Here is a 21,015-nt window from a genome sequence, read left to right as displayed (position 1 = left end):
AACATATTTAGTTTGTAAACTAAATATTCAACTTGCAAATTTAATATTTATTTTGGATCTACGACCTTGAAAAATAAATTACACCTCTGTTTTCTAACTTTTATGAAACAAAACAGAGTCCTAATCCAACTCTTTGGACTAATCTATCTCGTCCAACCTGTTATTAATTTTTGACTTGTAATTTTGGGAATATCTAACTTTTAAAGCCACATTCAGCAGGTCTCACTCTATTCCCACACATTAAATGGAAGATGTTGGGAGAAGGTTGATGCAGTCTGAGAACACAGTGCTGGTTAAACACAGCCTCTCCTCCAGAGTCCGTGCTGGTTATCATCTATACCATCTCAAATTAAGCTCAGCCACGAAGACCCAGCATCAATATTAGATGTTAATAACGCGAAGAGGTAAAAGACACTCATCACAGCATATTGTACTCAACACAGCCAATAGAGCCATGCAACATGAGAACACATGAGTCATGTCAAAGTATCAGTGATATAGATTTACATTCTCTAAATGGTCAACTTAATCACCTACACTGCTTTACTCTTTGTTCTGCTGCCGCCTGTGAGATAAAGGCCAAAAAAAAAAAAAAAAAAACTAAAACAAAACAAAACAAAATTAATATACTGGAATAACATTCATTGTCACTTTTCTTTATAGATGCAATTAAAAGTAATAAACATACAAAATACTAACTTATAAATGCAGGGCCTTTCATAAGGCCTTCACATCCAATGAACCTTTACACATTTAGTTTCTTTTTTTATTTTCCATTGTAGATTATAGAAATACAATACAAGATATACTATAAAAAGCATATCTTTAATTTATGGTAAAATACCGGCAGCTGTGGTTGCCAGAATTTTACACACAAGTAAACACACTAAAATCCATATTTCTATGGTAAAATTCAGTGCAACCACAGCTGCAGGTATTTTACTGTAAATTAGAGACGTTTATTTTATTTTTTTACAGTATAATTTTCAACATTTCAACACACATGACAGGTGTGGCACAGACCTCCCCACCCAGAGCCCCAGTTATCATTCACTGCAATTATATCCACCAGTCTTCTGGAGTATGATTCTACCACCTTTCATGTTTTAGTCTTCATCTAAAACATGAAAACTTTCTTCATTCTTTTTTTTTTTTTAAATAGCTAAGCCTCAGTCACATTGGATGACAAGAATCTTTAAACATTTTTCAAATCTTTCAAATTCCAGTCTTGCATCGGATTCTGAATTGGATTTGTGTCCTTTGACCAGATCACTCTAACACAAATATATTAACCATAAACTTTGATATAAACCACTCTGTATGTTTAGAGTCACTGACCTGCTGGAAGGTTCTGTCCCAGTCTCAGGTCTTTTCCAGCCAGTAACAGGTTTTACTTCCGGATTGCCCTGTATTTACTTCCATCCATCTCCTGTGTCTTTGTTTCTGCAGAAGAAAAGCACATTAACAGCTTGGGGTTACTGCCACCACCGTGTTTCATTGTGGGGATGGAGTGTTCAGTGATAGTTGTCCAGCAGATATTAGAGATATCTCGATCTCATCTGACCAGAACACCTTCGTCTTCCGTTTTCATTGTCTCATTGTCCTTTAAAACTTCTCGACAGACCTATCCTTGACGTGAAAGTTTTGTGTTCACTTGTTTTCAAAATCACTGAAGTTTTTGCATGAACATGTTAAGCCTTCACAAAACAGCTGGATATATGTTGAGATTCAATCCTATTTTAATTAAGAAACGGTTGCCTGTTTTTCTTTTAGGACTATGAATACAAATGCATGCCCTAGTTTAAAGTTTAAAGAAAAAACTTAAAATAAATAAATCAATCAACAACAGCTCGTTCAAATGCTCCATCTTGATTCTGGCTTAACATTTACAGAACTTTCCTGAGCGCCGCTCCGCCTCCGTCTGTGTTTTCAGTTCCCAGAATGCGGCTGCAAAGTTCTCCGACTGCTTTCTCCAGAGGCGGATCAAGGTCAGGCCAGGAGCTTCGGAAAGCAGTGGGATGTGCGTGTGTGTGTGTGTGCGTGAGTATGTGTGTTGGGGTAGACGGTGAGAGAGGGATGCCTTAGGACCCTGACGGCTCCGGTTGCCTGAGCCATGACCGCCGGGGTGGAGGCCTAGCCGCAGATCGATTGTCGCGGAGCTGGGTCCCTGCAGTAGAGGGGCGATTGGATGCAGCTCGCTGGGACTGAATGACATAAGCCCAGACGTCTAAGTGTCCCATTAGCAAGACAACCATCCATGTCCTAGTACCCCCCGTCTCTACCCTCATTCCCCTCCTCCACCACCCATCGCTGAAACGGGCATCATATGGAAACAGCTCAGGTGTTGCTCTGAATTGCTCGATGATGACTGCAACTAAAAGGGCAGCAACTGACACTGAGACTGTAGCGTGTGGGTGTTCTCATCCACACACACACACACACCCCCTGCATGTTACCACAACAATTCTATCTTTACGGCTCGGACACCATAGTGTGTATTCACATTTGCGTGTCTGCATACGTTTACGGGCCAAACAAAGCCGAGGACACCGGGGCCACGTGTGCGGCTCCCTCCACGTTTAGACGGCGCGCCACGGCCGGATTGTTGCGGACAGTGTCTAAACACATAAGAAATGATGACAAAACAACGAGGCCACACACAGAGGCTCTGCTGCGACACGCCGGCTGCCCCGCTGGGTGCAAACACAGACATCAGGACGAGCTCAGACCAGACAGACTGCGGGGAAGGAACGGCCTCCCTTTTCTTACTTTTCTGATGTCTGCAGTTAAGCTGGTTTCCAACCTCATGGCTGAAACGTCCTGCCCATACAACCCCCCAAACTTTTTTGATTTTAAAGTTGTCAAAAACCAGAGAAGAGTGTGGTCAATGACGACAATAAAACTCACTTTTAATGAAAATTCAAGCACTTAAGGTCAAGTTCCCATTCTAGATCTGATCTAAGAAGACAAAAAGGTGCCTCAAACTTGTTCATGTGCTGTTAAACTATTACAAAAACCAGCATGGAAAAGTTTATGGAAGTTTTGGGGGAATATAATATATGATTGAAAAGACTTTAGGGTAAACTTGAACCAATAAATATTGGCTTTAAAGATGCTTCTCACTTGTTGGGTTCTGCCAGACCAACAATGTTGAAATGTTTCCTAAATGCTTTCGTCACCGAGTGTGGTTGACCCGTCCGATGAATCGTCTTTATTAGTCAAGTTTGTCAACACAACAACACAACACAACAACAAGTACTTCCTTTCTTTCTTCAAAATAAAAGTCTTAGTAAATTATCTGATGAGACGACAGTAATTCTTTCAACCGTACAATGGGCTGATGGATTAAAGCACATCTGAAATCTTACCTCAGTAGATTTTTAGATGACATGACATTTGCTGTGAACCACTTTAGATATAATATATAATATAATGTAATATAAAAAAATGTATTCATAAAATTAACATTTCCCAGGAATGTTGGTTGTAAAAGCAACTTTGCCTTATTCGTTATAAATACATTTTTTTGCAAAGCAATTTAAGTTTTTTTGCATTCTTGGACAATTCTGGAGAACCTCAATTAAACCATTAACAGTTTGACACCAGAAACAGATCACAATGTTTGCACTTTGATAACACAAAGAATGGTAGCATAAATGGAATATGCTACAATAAGCCAGTCACAGCTGCAGACTGACAGACTGGGCTGTTAGAAAAAAGAAAACACATTTAAAGTGAAAATGTTTCCACCTGAAATAAGTTTTCACCAAGGGAAACATAATCATAAACAAATAATGACGAACTAAGACATTATCCATGGAATAAAGAGACAAACTTACTTTCTGAGGAAGCTGTTGCTGATGGTTCTATATGTTTTTGTTCTAATAACAGTTTTTTGGGGTGGACCTGCTCGGTGGGGCCTGGAACCCGTTGATAACTGCTCGCCATTCTAGTTTTCCGTTGTACTTTTTTATGATGCTACATAAAAGTCAATACGTTTTCATGATTCTGACCAGGATTCTACAACAAATTAAGCAGTCACTTAGTTTGGTGCTTCTTTTCAACGTGTTCTCTGCATAAAGTCAACATTAGTATGTTTGCTTTTTCAACGTTGTCCGTGATGCAGGAGTGTTGAGGAAACCCTGTTGAAAATATTTCTCTCCTTCCACCTTCTATCACAGATTTGATCCGAATATCACTGACTTCACAAGTTGGATATAGAGGGAGACTTTTATTCAGACCATCCCCTGTTAAGACTGCTGTCTAGTTTACTGATTTTTGTTGTTTAGTTTTTGGGGTTTGTGTAAATTAGAAATAAGTGTTGTTGATAGAATTATCGACCGGAGGAGAGGAGGATGTTTAGTTTTCACAGACTGTGCTGTAAATCAACGTTTGAGAGCAGCGGTTAATATACCTATTTGGGTCATTTAAAGGGATACCTTCCTATTAGGGGAAAACAAAAAAGTTATAGTTAAAATAATGAACTCATGAAGCTAAAGGTTAATAGAATTTATTTTATACACAAATACAGATGTGGAGCGTGAAAATGCTTTCTTGGAAAGTTTTGTATATGGCCAGCAGAGTCGGCCAAAAACGAAGCTGTTCAATCCCTCGTGCACTTTACTGTACCCTTATTGTACTAAATGTCCTAAGTCTTTTACATCAATGTCACTATAAATGGTCCCAAGCAGTCAAAATGAAAGAGAACCACATGGCTGGACCGAAATGTGGAATGTTTGCGAGAGGAAAATGAAAATAAATAAGAGTCTGAATCTGAATTATGTAAATAATAAATATGCCACAGAGCATGAACTCTAAACCTTCAAGCAACTACAAACACCAAAATAGCCCCGCAGAGCTCTGATCTTGAGAGCAGATGTTCAGGAAGTTATTCTTTTAATCGCTGGAGGTTCAGAGATGACTATGGAGACAAATATTGTTTTACAACACAGTGAGCCTAACAATATGCACATACAGTGTGAAAGAAAGAACAGATTCTGGTCCAGCTAGATTTAAAAAAAAAAATGCATCCCTCAGTTTTGGTGGGAACCATTGACTTTAGATAAACAGAAATGGACATGGCAAATCACAGAGTCACACCTACGTGGTAACTTAGGATGGTTTGTTCTGAACTTAAAAATTCCCCATCTCTGATTTATATACCTGTTTTAGTGAAATACACAGGGATATGTTTGTGATTTTTTAACAATACACATGTGTTTCCTTCTGACACTGCATTTTCTCAGCTTTAAGCTAAACCACCTCCTTTTAGAGGAGTTCAGGAAGAATCTAAAATGTTTACATTAGGTAAATAGAAAACAGAAAGATAAAGAAAACACATGACTTTCAGTGATGAGCAAGAACAACATAGTTCTGCTCAAATGGAGACCAGTACTCTGATTTTGTTTCATTGTTAGATTACTCCAAGTATGACACTTAACTACCCAAACCCTCCACATCGAACCCCACTTACTAAAAATCCAGGTTATCCCTTAAAGCAAAAACACATGTTGCACTATATGTAGCTGAAAGTCATAATAACCAGCTACTTTCAAGTTAAAGATTTTACTCAGAGAAACACTATTCAATTTCAAGAAGTGCTCACTGAAAGTAGAAACAGCAATTTATTCATATTTTAACAGTTTGTTTAAGGGTTTTATCAGTACACTCTGACACAACTGGCCCCTTAAAGACAGCCTTGATCTTGATATGGCCCAAATTGCCAATTATTTGGACACCCTGCTTTAGCAGACTCTCTAAGACTGTGTACAAACCAATAATATTCATTATATTCTGCATTTTGTACTTACAAACACATTTTGGATGGTTAAGTATGAAATTACGTAGCGTATTTCTGCCTGTTTATACCAAATCTACAAGACTCTGCATTGTGATCTCGGTAAATATCTGATGAAAGTATCTTGAGATTTCTTTTCCTTAAAAATCCTTAAAAATATATCAAAATTATAAAAGGAGGCCAAACTGTAAGCATATATATATTGTCATGTATAATGTCAAACAGAGAAATAGAACTCAAAATTTCACTTTACTGAGTAAAACTACAGTTATTCTTCTAATCCCAAGATTAATAAAGTGAGAACTCTCACTTTATTAACAAAATGTATGATTTATTTTAGGGTCCCGTAAACAATGCTAGGGAATTAGATGCGAGAACAACAACGCAATCCCCACTGGAGCTTTGTTTTTATTCTACTATAATGTGAAAACATCTCAACAAGATAATGTATCTTCTTGTTAAATTTCTTTTAAAACAATCTACAGAAAACAATTTCCAAAAACAAAAATTTGGATTAATGTTGCGTTTCTCGACATGAAGGACATAGGAAAAAAAAAAAAAAAGACAGCAATAAGATAAGAGACAAAGAGATCCCGTGGCCTTGATCGTCTTCCCACAGCGCCGGCCTAATGCATTCTCCCTCTCACTCACTGTAATTGCAATGCAATGATGTCAGCATGACAGGTGAGACTGAACGCGAGACAGCGTTGAATAAGCAGCCGCCGAAGTATCAAGAGCACAAAAACGTATCTGAGACACTCTATGGGGTGTCAATTTAATCATGCTTAAACCAAGTATCACCTTCCTCCCATGATTCCGCCATTGACAAAGAATCCTTCATACAGCGTTGCACCGGGCGGCTCTCCGGACTCCGGCTCGATAAGGTTTCTGTGAGTGACACACATAAACGGGCAACGCTTCCCGGCAACAGCGGACAGGCGGTACTACGTGTCCGAGCTTTGAGCGTGCCCAAAAGATGGCATCAAATATATTGAAATCATGTGGGGGGAATCTGTAAACGCAACATAACCAGCCGGGAAAACATTTCATTTCCTGCTAGACGTTTTCTAAGTAATCTTGCCAATGCTTTGTGCTCTGACTACAGTAAAGTCAAACTGATCTGCTCCCCCCACCCCTTCCCTTCCCTTCAATACCCATCATAGGCCCCCAGCCCCCACAGTCCTGCAAGCAGACAAGAAATAATTCATACGGCTTCCCACACAGGAGTGGGTGTCCTGTATCGGCCTGTCCGCTCCACTGCCTGTCTGTTATCACCTGCAATTGAAGTAATCCACGAGACTATTATATTGCGGCTTATTGTACAGGAGAATATAGCGACTCCCCCACCTCCACCCCTCACAGCTGAATCATACCTGAGGAAAGTTGACACCTGTCTGACTCACACACTCTCAGCACGCAGTGGAAATGGGACTTTTGTGTGTGTATTTCTCAGCCGTACGCAGCACTGTGTACGTGTCGCCAAACAGCACGTCAGAGCAATTTCAAATCCGTCAAAACATTTCAGGAAGATTTATGTTTGAAAAAGTCACCGAAGACCGAAGACTTTTCTTTTTTTTTTATTATTACATACTGATGTTTATGACCTAAATTTGTAATTTTATTTTGAAATTGTCGAGTTTACACAATTACAACAAAGTTAGACTCGAGTTAGAAATATGTGTTACGTTGCATCTATGAAAAGCCTTAAAAGTGTGTGAAAGAAAAAAGTTGAGTTCAAGGCAGCAGAGGATTCATCTGAAAGTTGTAAAAGCGACAGCATTACCTTTGGAATCAATACAAAACACAATGGCTACACAAAAAAAAAATTGTGATATTAAAGTATCAAAGACCTAGCAAACCAGCACCTCATGAAGAAATTGAAAAGTACTTGTTCTGCCTGTAAGTCACAACAAAATACCAACTCCAACAAAAACCATAATTCCAAGTTGTAATATTCTGATAGTATCCACATAAATGTTGCAATTTCTGCTCCAGTTTTGACCACGACCAGGATAGCCCACCTAATATTAGCAAACCCTGTAGCGGTTGTGCAAGCCTCACATTTCTCCATATAATTTCTCCGTGTTTTGCTCGTTAGAATATTGTTGTTTATTCCAGCAGCACTCAAAGTGTCTGAGGTGAACTTAAGCTTGGTGGTTTTTAAACGTGCGAGAGGTTTGTCTGGAGAGAGCATTATTTTCTACAATCTGTGAACACCTACAGACGCTCTGATTTACTTACAAAAGAAACAAAACGTCAAGGCTGCTGAAAAGAAAAAAAAATTACCTGCTAAACTTTATACTCACAAACAACTGCTCCAGTTTCCTCAGTGGTCCTTGTTTATTCCCTATAATTACCAACCAGAGCACTTTTCGGGAGCACATGCACATTTCCTGCATGGAAAATCATTGTGGAAATCCAAGAGGTTTTGAAAAAAAAAAACAAATCAAATTCGAACTTAAAATGTTTAAGTGAGACTCAGTTAGACATGTGGAAGCCATCTTCCTTTGCTTTTGGCCTCAGTTCACAAGACGGTAATACCCTAAAACACTTCAAATTGCTCTAACTAAAGGCAGTTTGAGCTATTTTTTGATTCAACCCGGTAACATTTATTTGACCAATTGACAACGCTGACAGACTTTGTGAGCAGCATAACTCACCTAGCTAATCCTGAGAGAGTAGCACACTGCACGTTCTAAAAACATTCACTTCACCACACACGCACCATGCAGGAGCATCATCAGCAACACAGATAGAAGCCTTACAGAAAAATGTGCTTTCTCAAGACCAAATTAAGAAAACTATTTTTAGACAAGCCATCACATGTGGAAAGATAAACAGTGTGACATCATCGACAAAATTAGCCCGTTTAAAAAATGCTTGTTAGCGCAAGCGTTGCATGTTTATGGCGTCCTGCTCTGCAGATAGTTATTTCTCCTCTTAGAGAAACCAAGCCAGATTGACAAGAGTAAAAGTTATGTTACATAACTCTGAAATATAAGAGTCTCTTCATTGAGATTATTAATCTAAGCAGTATTATTATTGTTTTGTTTATAGCTTCATATTCACTGATTAATCAGGAACTTCGTAAATTAAAAGGCTCTGGTCACTGTTTCCCTTTGTCTAACTTGAAATGGCGGCTATTTTGTAACATGGGATTCTCACATTAATCTCACTGGACTTCACCTGCCGGATAGGGCAACCTGATCCTGCTGCAGCAAAGGTTTTACATTCCTAAGTTTACCTCGAAGAAGTGATAACGCACTGTCCACTCACTTGTCATATTTTTAATTCTGTTTTTTTTTTTTCTTTTCATTTTTAGCTACATTTATATTTTATCACCAAACATTTCAGTTTGAAGTAGCCGTCACGTAAAAGAATTCACTTTTTTTTTCTTTTCTTTTTTTTTCTGAGTACATCACTGTGCCGTGCTTCGGTTTCAAATAATTACAGTGCACAGTTGGCTTGACTCAAACTATTTTCATTGTATGTTCAGCTTCAAGAAACCAAAGAGCTTAAATGTGTCTCCAACGAGACAAAAGGAAGAAAAAAAAAAAAAAAGTCAACAACCTGACACTCGCAGCAATAAAACAGCATTTGAGGGACTTAATAATTCAACACACTAAGATGCAAACTCACACAAATACCCATGCTCCCACAGCTTCTCGGGTTGCCATGGGGGCCAGAGAATGCATTGTACGGGGAATTGTCAACATTCCCATGATGAGCCTGCAGGCCCTGTGGTCCGGGGAGGTGTCGAGATGAGGCGGGGGGCTGGGGGGTTGGGGGGAGGTGAGCGAAATTGATTGTAAACGCTGAATTATTCAACCGAGCCCTCCGCCATTTGAGTGAGTTTCTTCGGTTACGTTCAGAAGAGCTTTCATAGCAAAACAGGAGAAGATTATCTTGCACAGCTGGCCCTCGCCGAGGCCCCCGAACGCCTCTCATTAACGAGACAAAGCATCTACAGCCCGGACACACAGATACCGACACACTGACACAAATTTACAAACGCGTGCGCGCTTCGCACCGCCAGGAGAAAATGGTGACACAGACAGACACACGTGCCCAAAGTGCTCCTGACACCGATATGTCGTCGCTGAACGCGCACATTGGCCGCGCTCCAAAGCACTCAGACCCCACTGCTCAGGATTACCAGACCTGGACAAACTAAATGAGCCTGAATATGCTAAATATCACCATTACAAAAAAAAAGAGACAAATCTAAACACTAATCCCGTAATTATATTTGAAATGCTACTTTAATATGATCCTCTAATTCTCGTGCGTCTCAGAAATGTTTCGCTCACTTGAGCGTCAAAATGATATTAAAAAAAAACAAAAACAAAATAAAAAAAGCATCTTGGCTAAATAAGCAGCTAATATATGCTGGGACTTTTTCTTCTGTGGTTGCTTTTATGCACAATTATTGGAGTCGTCATTGTTGCTTCTATCCTGTAAAAGGAGCAAATAACATTTTTTAAAATATATTTGCTTACTATATCTTCTTACTCATGCGACTGAATTTCTCCCACTATTCTTCAGATTTATAAAAACTTTACTTACTCTTTATTAAATATTTTGTCACATTTCACCATATTGTAAAACACAATTTTCTAAACATATACTACGTAAAATTATTTATAATGAAAGCAAAAAATTATACAAAAATGTATTTCTCTTTTTAGATTTTAGAACAAGATGAATCTTCTATTACACACTCAAAAGATGTGTAACCAGGTGAGATTTTTTTGCTGTAAATAATTCACCTCATTATTAGGCTATTGTAGACATTACAAGCTCCTAAAATGTCTTTCTATTGTATTTCTTATTTCTGTTTAGGCTTTGTAAGAGCCACAGTGGGGGGGCCACAGAGCTGTTCAAGGGGAGCCTTTGTGCCAGTAACTTACAGAAGCTGCTCTGTTTAGCTGCTTCCATTTTTCCACTAAACCTGACCAGCTTCGCTGACCCTGCTGCAGAAATGCATCGGTGTTTCTTTCAACAATGACTTTCTTCTCGCCACACTGTCGTGTGTCCCGTCAACGCCGCCACCTGAGCTGTGGATCTCTGCGTCTCCTCCAGAGATACCATGGGCTTCTTGCTGATTGATTGTGTTTATGTTCACAACTGTGTTGGGAAAGCTGTTTTCTAACTCCGACCTGTCAACTTCTTTTTTTTTGTTTTGTTTTGGGGTCTTGGTTTTGCCGTTTCAATACTCTCTAAGAAATCTTTGATACCTTCATACAACCGCTGTACTTTGTAATTTTTTACTGCTTTATGGCCAGGACTCATTTGACAAAGATATATAGATTTTTTTTTTAATCTCAATTGAAATTTCCTGGTAATAATAAAGGATAAATTAAAAATAAATAAAACTTTGAACTTCCTTGTTGCTGAAATATGCTATACAAATAAACCCGATTGACTGAAACTTGAATTTTGTTTCAAAGTACGACGGCCGAATAAAAAAATGCATGACACTTTTCGGATTCTTGTATAAAACATTTTACAAGTGACTTTTCTACCCCACACAAAAAACCCAACAGCATGCTACATAAAAAATGTGCGACTTTGTCATGACAATTAGGTGAATTAAAACAGTCAGTTTAGCAGGTCTGTTTCATCCAGAGAGAACTAGAGAGGATAAAAAAATAGATATAAAGAGTTCCGCACTGTTTTATTAAGCGTCAATACGATTTAGTCTGACTCCAGTTACAGAAAATCCCAGTGACCTCACAGCTCTTGGACGTGGGCAGGACATTCAGTATGGCCGTAATGTATTCAGCTTGAAACAAAATGAGCGGGACGCAGGGATGCCAGAGATATGACTGCAGCGCCGCAGGAAACCCTAGCTCGGCGTTGCGGGCCCTTTGGCCCCAGCTATCATTTAATGGCTCGCTGAAATTTTAATTCTCTGATCACATTAAGTGCTTTTGGAAGACAACAAACTCTGCTACACACATCTTGGTGGTGTCGAAGAGGGACACGGAGGGACAGTGCTGGTGTCTTCTGAGGGCTCTGGTTGCACCTTTCAAAGGATGATGTGTGTGTGTGTGTGTGTGTGTGTGTGGGTGTGTGTGTGCGTGTGTGCGTGTGTGTGCGTGTGCGTGTGTGTGTGTGCGTGTGTGCGTGCGTGTGTGTGTGTGTGTGTGAGACAGCTTTTTATTTTTACTTTTTTTCTTTCGCCACTGAGGTTTTCAACGAGGATGTCCAGCTGGTGAAATTATTTCACATGAAATTTAAAAAGTTTGGCTAAAGCACTCAATATATTTCTCAAAGGTTCTTTATAATGATGGGTTTTCTTTGAAAATAGTTAAACTAAAAATAATTGTTTAAATCTAGACTTTTAATTAGAGTTGTGGCTAACAAAGGTGGATTTTTTTTCTGTATATTGGGGTATAATTGTTTTTTCCTGTTGTACCACTGACATATTTTTGACATTTGGAATATTTACATAGCAAACCAAACCAAAATATAAAAATATTTCTGAAAAAAACGCAAACCAAAAAACACTTATTATCTAAACTATTTGGGCCCCATTTCTTTTTATTTACTTTATTTCAAATGTGAGTTTAATTTTAACTAGCCACAACTACATTTGATGTTCATATCTCTAGTATAAAGTAATCACTAACAGAACTCATATGGCATTGCAAAGAAAAAAAAGAAAAGGCTAAAAACATCTTCTAAAGCCATCTGAGAATAAAATACATTATATTTAGGAAGGTGGTAAAATAACAGGATTTCTGAAACGACAGTCAAACATGACGATGTCATCAGTTCATGACCTTAAGCTCAGCAGAATCACTATACAAACCCCAACAGCAAGTCTTGATCTAAATGAATTAAAAAGCATGAAGATTTAGAGTGTCCTACTCAACTTAAGTCCAATTGAAATCCAGTTGTCCAACCTTAAATATGTGATGAGAAAAATCGGTTCTGAAAACCAAAAACCAAATGGGACGTTCCTCGACACTGATAAAGAAAAAAACAAGTCCTTATCAGTGAAAGCAGCTTCTTAAATCCCAGATTTCTAATTCTGAGCAATTTTTTAAACATTATTTCACCTCAACTCTCTAATAGAGACCAAATATGATCACAGATAATCTCAAGAAAAATAGACAAGTTTCAGAGATGCAAACAAAAAGAAAACATGCCACATGAAAAAAATGAAAATAAATCAAAGACAAGATTTCAGAAACAATACGCTAAGTGTCGTCATTAGCTTACGGTATTTATGTCGATCCAGTTCCAGCCCTTCGGAAACTGATTAAACTGCACATCTTGAACAAGAAATCAAACATTGATTCCTATGCAAGCACTAATTTGCAGAACACTGGATTACTGGTCGAGGTCATCCAAATACACAACCCTGTCAACATCCATCTGACCTCATCAGTAATTACAGGTCAAGCATTATGGAAATGAATTTGTGTGTGTTTGACAGGGTCAATTTTCTGTCGATATGTTTGATGTTTGATCACTCAAGGTCCTTCTGCTGTGTGCCAGGAGGGAGGCAGGTTCACTGCTGGCTTAAAAAAAAGAGGAGCAGAAAGTTTTTTTAAAATTTTGCTAACAGCAAATAATATTCAGAGACAGCGGCTAGATCAAACATGAGAAGGGCAGAGGCCTTGTTGCCCTCTGGCAGGCTGATGAAAGTGAAGCCCATCAAGGTCTTGAATTCTGAGTATAAACTGAAAAGCAAACTTTTTAGTTTTTTTTTTTTCCTCGGCCTAATTGATACTAGTCGTATCCTGCTTCAACCCTCTGGGAAGCCAGAGGTGATGTTTTCATAAGACAGTCGTGTAAATAAAGTGCTGCACAGGGGGAGCACCCCCGCCAGCAGAGCATCATGGGAAGACGCTACAGCGGAGAGCCCACACAAGTAGCTGATCAGGGCTCAACATGGACATCAGGCTTGTGTTAGCCGTCCGCTTTGACCTTCTGATTACAATTTGAATATACAGCGCCTTGCCAAAAGTGTCCCAACGTTTTCACAGTTTGTGATATTACAACCACGAACCTCAATGCCTTTCACTGGGATTTAATGCGATTTAATTTATAATACATAGTTACAAGATTAGGGATACGGATATAAATAACTGCGGTATTCATGTTTATTAAAGGGGCAGTATCATGTAGAATCGACTTTTTTCTTTTTTTTAATCTTTACCTCATGTTATAATGTTATCCCCTTATCAAAAACATACCTGGAGTGTTGCCATGATTTGATTCTTTCGTGCACGTTTGAGAAATCCCTTAAATCTCCATGGCAACCATTCAACTGTGCAAAGCGCCTGGTTGGATCTAGCCCCGCCTTTGAGGCGCACTTCCTCCTCCGAGCTGCAGTTTCCAGGCTACCGAGCTTCCGCCTCACAGAGCGACTTCCCCACTGAGCCCCTTCAGACTAGTTAGCAGCAATTAGCAAACACCTGGTGGAACTGCACATCTACTGAGCTCATTATACAAAGTACTTTTCAGTGCATTGCTGCTATAAGGTTAATATAGCACAACTGTTGTGATTATTTTCAGTAGGTGGAGTTTCAGAAAGAGCAGGAGTTTTTAAAGAAACAGTGGCCCAATTTCAAGGTGTTAAAACCAGGAAGTAAATGTTCTTAAAGCCATATCTGATATTTATAACATTCTTATATCAACTGATGGTAACATTGTTTTTGACTATACTATAAAATTGCATTATGTGCCTGACAAACACATAATACTGCCCCTTTAAGAACACTTGTTTATGGTGTCTCTATAACAGAGCACTGATCAAATGTGACCAGAAGTGACCAAATGCAATGAGTAGAGGAAGATGAACACTGCAAACACCGAGAACAACCAAACTCCTTCATCAAACATTTTTATGATCTACATTTTAGGCATTATTATTGAAATAACTTTTTCTTAATATTGTTACCAAGATATTTAACTCACCATGCATTTTTGTTTGAGTAAAGCTGATTCACAGAGTATATATATATATATTTTTTTTTTTTTTTTTTTTATTTGAAAAGTGAAACAAAAAGAAAAGATACAAACAATTTGCCAATATACTTGAACAAAGTAGAGCTTTGAGCTAAATACAAACAATGAATTGTATTTTCTAATCGCCATCATTTTAATTTAGTTTAGTAGCATGACAGTAATTGCCAATTAAAGCAAAATGAAACTACAGTTAAGGCTGATGGAATTGCAATTAAGCTGGAAGGAACTTGTTCATAACGTAGCCTTATTACAGTTTATCTGAAAACACAATGGAAAACTTTTTTTTAAGCTGCAAAACAATTTCCAGAGTGCAAACAAATATACCGGCCGAGGAATACAGATCTCATTGGACATGATTCTTTTGGTCGTTCTTTTAAAAGGTGACAGAAATCTGAAGCTAAAGCTTGCAGTGCTTTTGACCTCTCTGTGGTATTATCTGATTACACTGCTGGCAGTCGAACAATACTACACCACAGAGGAGCAAGGACAGGAGCTAGACATACTGTACACGCATTCACTGAGCTCAGCGGCTGAATGCCTGAAGAGCTCAGAGAAATGCAGCCTGGGCAATAAAACACATAAAACTACCAAGAAATAAAAAAATGTCTGTCTTGTGTGGAAGTTGAGAGTATGTTCAAACCGTACAGCTGCGATCTTGATCGGAGTTGAAGAAAACAACAACAAAAATAGTCCAAGTAAACCGAGATACTGCAGCTGCTTTGAGATGATGTTTGACATCTGTTGTAGGGCCAACCTGAATTGTGCCAGAAGCTTTTTGATGGCTACTAAGCCACTGGTTGAGGTGCGACATGCTAAAGGGACTTTTAGCCAAATATTAATTGACGTTGCGTGTTTATTTTCTATTCAGTTTTTCTGATGATGATCAACCTCAGTGTCATATCTCACCATCACAAAGATAGAGCGTGGGTTTTGTTTCATGCATCTTGAGAATCCGCTAATTGGCAAAAAGTTGGCAGCTGAATAGCGCCAGAGAGTTTAATCTGACCACAATGACATGTTTGATTGGTCAGAGCATGGCTGGGTACACCGGGGTGGAGGGCGGTGGGGGCTTGGAGGGGGGGTGGCCCTCTCTTGTGGCAGCGGAGAACAAACATAAATCTTCTTCAACAATCTATTTTCCATCATACTTATTCACAGGGGACATCTCAAAGTGGTCTTTACCCTTTCTGTCAATGGCTGCCCTCATCCATCAATTTCATAGAGAATTATACCCAGGATCGATGTAGTTCACGACCGCTGAGCATTTGTCGAGGGGCGGTGGAGGTGGCTGCGGTGGGTGGGTGGAGGGGCGATACCGGGTGCATGCATCACCGCTTGTTCTCAGCACTGCGATGGCTACTTCTCCTCGGCCTACCCGCTCGCGCTCGGATAATTCACACCACGTCGCAGAAAACAAAAACAGTGTTTTTCCTGGTCTTTAAAGGTCTGCCTTCTCCCCCTACAATTAAGAACTTAGAAGTGACCAAGTAAACACAGAAGGATTCACTAGTAAATGGAAAGCCATCAGGAAAATGAATAACAGCCTTCCTGCGAAAATGTTTGCATTTTGCTTTTGAGGAATTTATTATGCAGCTTTATATTTAATTAGATTGGGGAAAAAACAAAACAACAAAAAAAAAAAACACTTGGATGGTCATTATTCCACCACGCTGAAATTAAAACTGTGTGAAATGGATGCACACTCACTACAGCTCATACTCCGGCAGGCGGAGGACACAACAAACAAGGCTTTTAGATTGCCAAATGATATATTTGCTGTTAGCACTAACCAAAGGGTGTATAAAAAAGAAAGAAAGGGAAAAAAAAGAAACACAATTAAGCTTGTAGCGGAGCTACAAAGCTTCAAGTTTGGATGCGTTGTTCGCTTTTCTTAAAAGCCGTTATTCAAAAATGTAAATGAAATTTCAAAAGAAAGACATAATTGTGGCCGTCGTGGCTCTTCTCGGCAAAAGTTATCACGCTCCCTCCGCAAATATAGTCTGGATGCATAATGAAGCTATGAGGAGCTGCAGCACAATGCGTAATTGCTCCTTCTGAAACATTGATGAATTAGATTAGTGTGTGGGTGGGATCAAATTCATAAATCAAATTACAGTACCTTTCCTTCTGCATGCTCAGACGGCCGAGGATTCTTTAGAAGACGCGCTCAAATTGAAGGGGTTGAACTAAAGTAAATGAAGTAGGCAAGATTATGTGTGTCTTCTCACTCCAGCCTAGCCTTCAATAAATTTTTTACAACGGCGACCATTAGGCACTAATAAATACCAGTTAAGCCTCAGCATAACTGAATTATTAAATCTGTCAGTCAATATCCCATTACAGCCGTCTTATGAATAGTTGATTTAAATGACAAGGCTTGTCATGCAGCGGGGCCCTCTGTGGCAGCTTTTGGGCATAATAAATAGTACGCTGTGAAAGTATTCACACCTCTGTTTTCACATTTTTGACATTTCATGTAAAGTGAAACGTGATGGTGATGAATGGTGAATGGTTGAATGATGAATGGATGAATGGTTTTAAAATTTCTTAGCACTCACAAACTTCTTAGTCATTTTCTTAGCATTTCTTAGTCTGTTTGTTGTTTAAGCCAGATATTTACATACACTAAATTAAAAGACAAGTACACTTTTTTTTCTCATTGTCTGAAGTTAAGTCTGACCAAACTTTCTTTGATTTCAGAAATTATAAATTTGGTCAGTATAAGAGATAATTATCTTTTAAACTGTATGACATGGGTCAAGACGTGTTTTTTTTTAAATTTATTCAATGTACATAAATATCTTGTTTCAACTCTATCTATCTATCTATCTATCTATCTATCTATCTATCTATCTATCTATCTATCTATCTATCTATCTATCTATCTATCTATCTATCTATCTATCTNATCTATCTATCTATCTATCTATCTATCTATCTATCTATCTATCTATCTATCTATCTATCTATCTATCTATCTATCTATCTATCTATCTATCTATCAGGCTAGCTAGCAGAAGCAATAGATAGCTATCTGGCAATATAACTAGCTAGATAGATATCTAGCTAGATGATAGTTAGATAATTTATATATCTAACTATATAAATTGCTAATGTATATTGTTATTTAGATGGATTTAACATGAATTTGAGGTTTCCAGCCATCTCATTGTCATCAATCTAATAATGTGTTATCTTGTGTGCTGAGCGCATCATTAAGTCCCTACAAGTATTTCAGCAGCAAGCGAGAATTGTTGATGGTGTAGACCTCACATCAGTCTGAAAGTTTCATTTTGGGATGAAGGGTTTCTTTCATTGATTACATTTTTTGTTGGCCAGACTTGTGGAGTCCATGTCTGACATGTTGACAGACCCTCCAACTTGAGCTGTGGATCTCTGCAGTTCCTCCAACGTTACAGCCAGAATGGCTACCAGAAAGTAAAGATATCTCTAAAATGGTAAGTTTGTGATTGCTTTACTAACATGAATAGATTTGTTTATTGTAGCACAAAAGTGTACATTAAAAAACCGAATAAAGCTAAATATCTGCTAACTTCTTATAAGAAAATTGTGAAAAGTTATGCTAAACAAGCTGCAGGTTTTGTTAGAGTCTCTTCTTCAGTCCTAATGTGTCAAAAACCAAATAAGACGAATCTACGTGTCGAAACCACCGCTCCTCCTTTAGGATTAAAAATTCATGGGATTTATTGAATTGGCCAGAGAATCCCAAAATATACGCAATTTGATAAAGCGGGGATTAAAGTGTCATTGTGCATGTCAATGAAGGGTGGTGGCGACGTGGCTGTATCACATTGACTCTTGCGTATTAATACTCAGTGTCCTATTGGACCATCAGCTGATTGTTTGGAATGTAAATGATGCTGCTGATGGCTCCAGTGACTGATGGCTTAAATTCCAATTAATCAATTGCTTCATCAGTTTCCCTAATTCAGATCAAATATCTCCTGAGTGCACACTCCTCTTTCACTGGTATTAGAGGAAATAAATGCTCTGGAAGTAATTTTCATCAATCTCGTGTACATGCCAATATCCCTCAGAAACACAGTCCAGGTTGAGGACTTAATGTCTTAAGTGTGTGTGTGCGTGCGTGCGTGCGTGCGTGCGTGTGTGTGTGTAGGAGAGAGTCTTGCATATTAGCAAGAAATTGGAAGGTAAAAAACAAGGATATATATCTGGAAACTTTGACTGTGGATTTAATTTATTGCCCTTTTTTGGAGGTCTAATTTTTAATTTTGACAGTTAATTTACACATTGAGTGGCTTTAGTTTATTTATTTTTTTCATCACAATCATGTTGAAATAGAGCCTTGACTGTCAAAACAAGCCTTGCTGTTAAGTAAGGCTTGTTTTGAAGTGGAGTCAAAAGAATATGAAAGGAACTCGCATTTTGCATCACATGTCTACAAAATTATTCAAAGAATTTGTACTCCCTGAATAATTTTATTGCATTTTATAAAGTTACAAACAGCAACAGTGTCCATGTATTTCACTGGAAATTTCTGTGACTGACCAACAAAGCAAATGAATTATGAAGCAGGTTTACGTTATAAAACAAATACCCCAGGCTTTCGGCATTGAACACTGTTCAATTCATCATCTGGAAATGGAAAGAGTAAGGCAGAACAACAAAACTCCTCAGATAACGCCACCTAAAGTGACAGATCAGGTAAAAGTGAGCGTTATCCAGAGAAGCATCTGAGAGACCCTTGGTAACGTTGGAGCAACTGCAGAGATCCACAGCTCAAGTTGGAGGGTCTGTCAACATCTCAGACATGGACTCCACAAGTCTGGCCAACAAAAAAGGTAATCAATGAAAGAAACCCTTCATCCCAAAATGAAACTTTCAGACTGATGTGAGGTCTACACCATCAACAATTCTCGCTTGCTGCTGAAATACTTGTAGGGACTTAATGATGCGCTCAGCACACAAGATGACACATTATTAGATTGATGACAATGAGATGGCTGGAAACCTCAAATTCATATTAAATCCGTCTAAATACTTTAGAAGTAGACTCATTAAAAACTGTAAAATAGCCCCTTAGTTTTGTCGTTTAGCTCAACAAGCAGTTTGAGAGCAGACTGTCGCTCACAGACGCAATAACTACTTCATTTCTTATAACAGCAATAAGCGTGTGTCCAGGTGTCGATGTAAAAGCTCACAATTAAGTCACATTTAGTTTACCAGAAAAACTCACACTGACAGGAACTAGACAGAATTTGACAAGAAATATTGGTTAATTATTTCGCGTCACGAGATTTCATTCCACCCATGTGTTTATGCGATATGTTAAATTAGAACAACCAGGTTACTTCACTAGTTGCTCTTCATTTAGCTAACAACTGAGTGAGCTATTTTCCCCATAATCATTTTAAGAAATATTCTGGAATTGTGAGAAAAGTACATGTATTTCAGTATCATATGTCACATATACATAAAGCTGTGTTGTCGCCATTCTCTTATTTTTATTACATATTTGGTCTATTTTCCTGGTAGTCATACAGGGTAATATTTCTGGAAACCACTCTATTTCAGCTATTTTTACTTGCTGTTTAGTTATTTGTTACATTAGTATAACATGTATGTTTCCACAAGGAGAAAGCAATACATTACAAAACCAATGTTGATCTACAATCAGCTGCAATAAACCAAAACTCTATAAGGTGATTTCTTAAAGGCTTCCTGTGCACAAATGACGGAATTAAAAAAAAAAAATTCCAAACAAGATATGTAAGAAAATATATGAGGAAAGTTAAAGTAATTTGATCAACAACCACCTTTTCAACACATTCTGACATTGATTTAAAGGAATGCATCGTTACCTTTTCAACCTCATATTCATGTTTTCTTTCTGGCTTTTTTTTTTTCCTCCAACACCTTGTTGTTTGATGGGGGGTCGGGGGGTTCACAGAAATCCTCTTAAAAACAAAAAAAAGCTTCAGAAAGATATTTTTTCCCAACAGACATTTTATGAATGAGCAGTGACATCAGCATGAAGATTAATTCCTCTATCCATCGGTACCAATTCACTGGATATATCATAATACCAGGCACACTGAGTTCGCAGTCCAACAAAGTTACACTGGTACAACAAAGGATCGAGTTCACTGTGAGTCACACCGTGAGCCACAGTGCTGGAACCCGTAAAAGGTCACGTATAACCATTAGCTTAGTTTCTTCCGACTACAAATAGTTTCTGTTCTCTTGCTCTG

At 38.4% G+C, this 21,015-nt stretch overlaps 1 long non-coding RNA gene across 2 annotated transcripts in view; it reads right to left on the bottom strand.

The window, feature by feature from the left end:
- Window positions 1-21,015, bottom strand: part of LOC103478267 (uncharacterized) — a 66,645-nt gene that overhangs the window by 29,919 nt on the left and 15,711 nt on the right. For both annotated transcript variants that reach the window (XR_535767.2, XR_001777392.1), the window contains exon 3: window positions 1,339-1,443. This is a non-coding gene — a long non-coding RNA (uncharacterized LOC103478267). The remainder of the gene's footprint in view (window positions 1-1,338; window positions 1,444-21,015) is intronic.

The sequence above is a fragment of the Poecilia reticulata genome, linkage group LG16, assembly GCF_000633615.1.
Source record: "Poecilia reticulata strain Guanapo linkage group LG16, Guppy_female_1.0+MT, whole genome shotgun sequence".
Taxonomy (NCBI): domain Eukaryota; kingdom Metazoa; phylum Chordata; class Actinopteri; order Cyprinodontiformes; family Poeciliidae; genus Poecilia; species Poecilia reticulata.
Note: the sequence above shows the minus strand (reverse complement) of the source record. Positions and strands in the feature narration are given on the sequence as shown.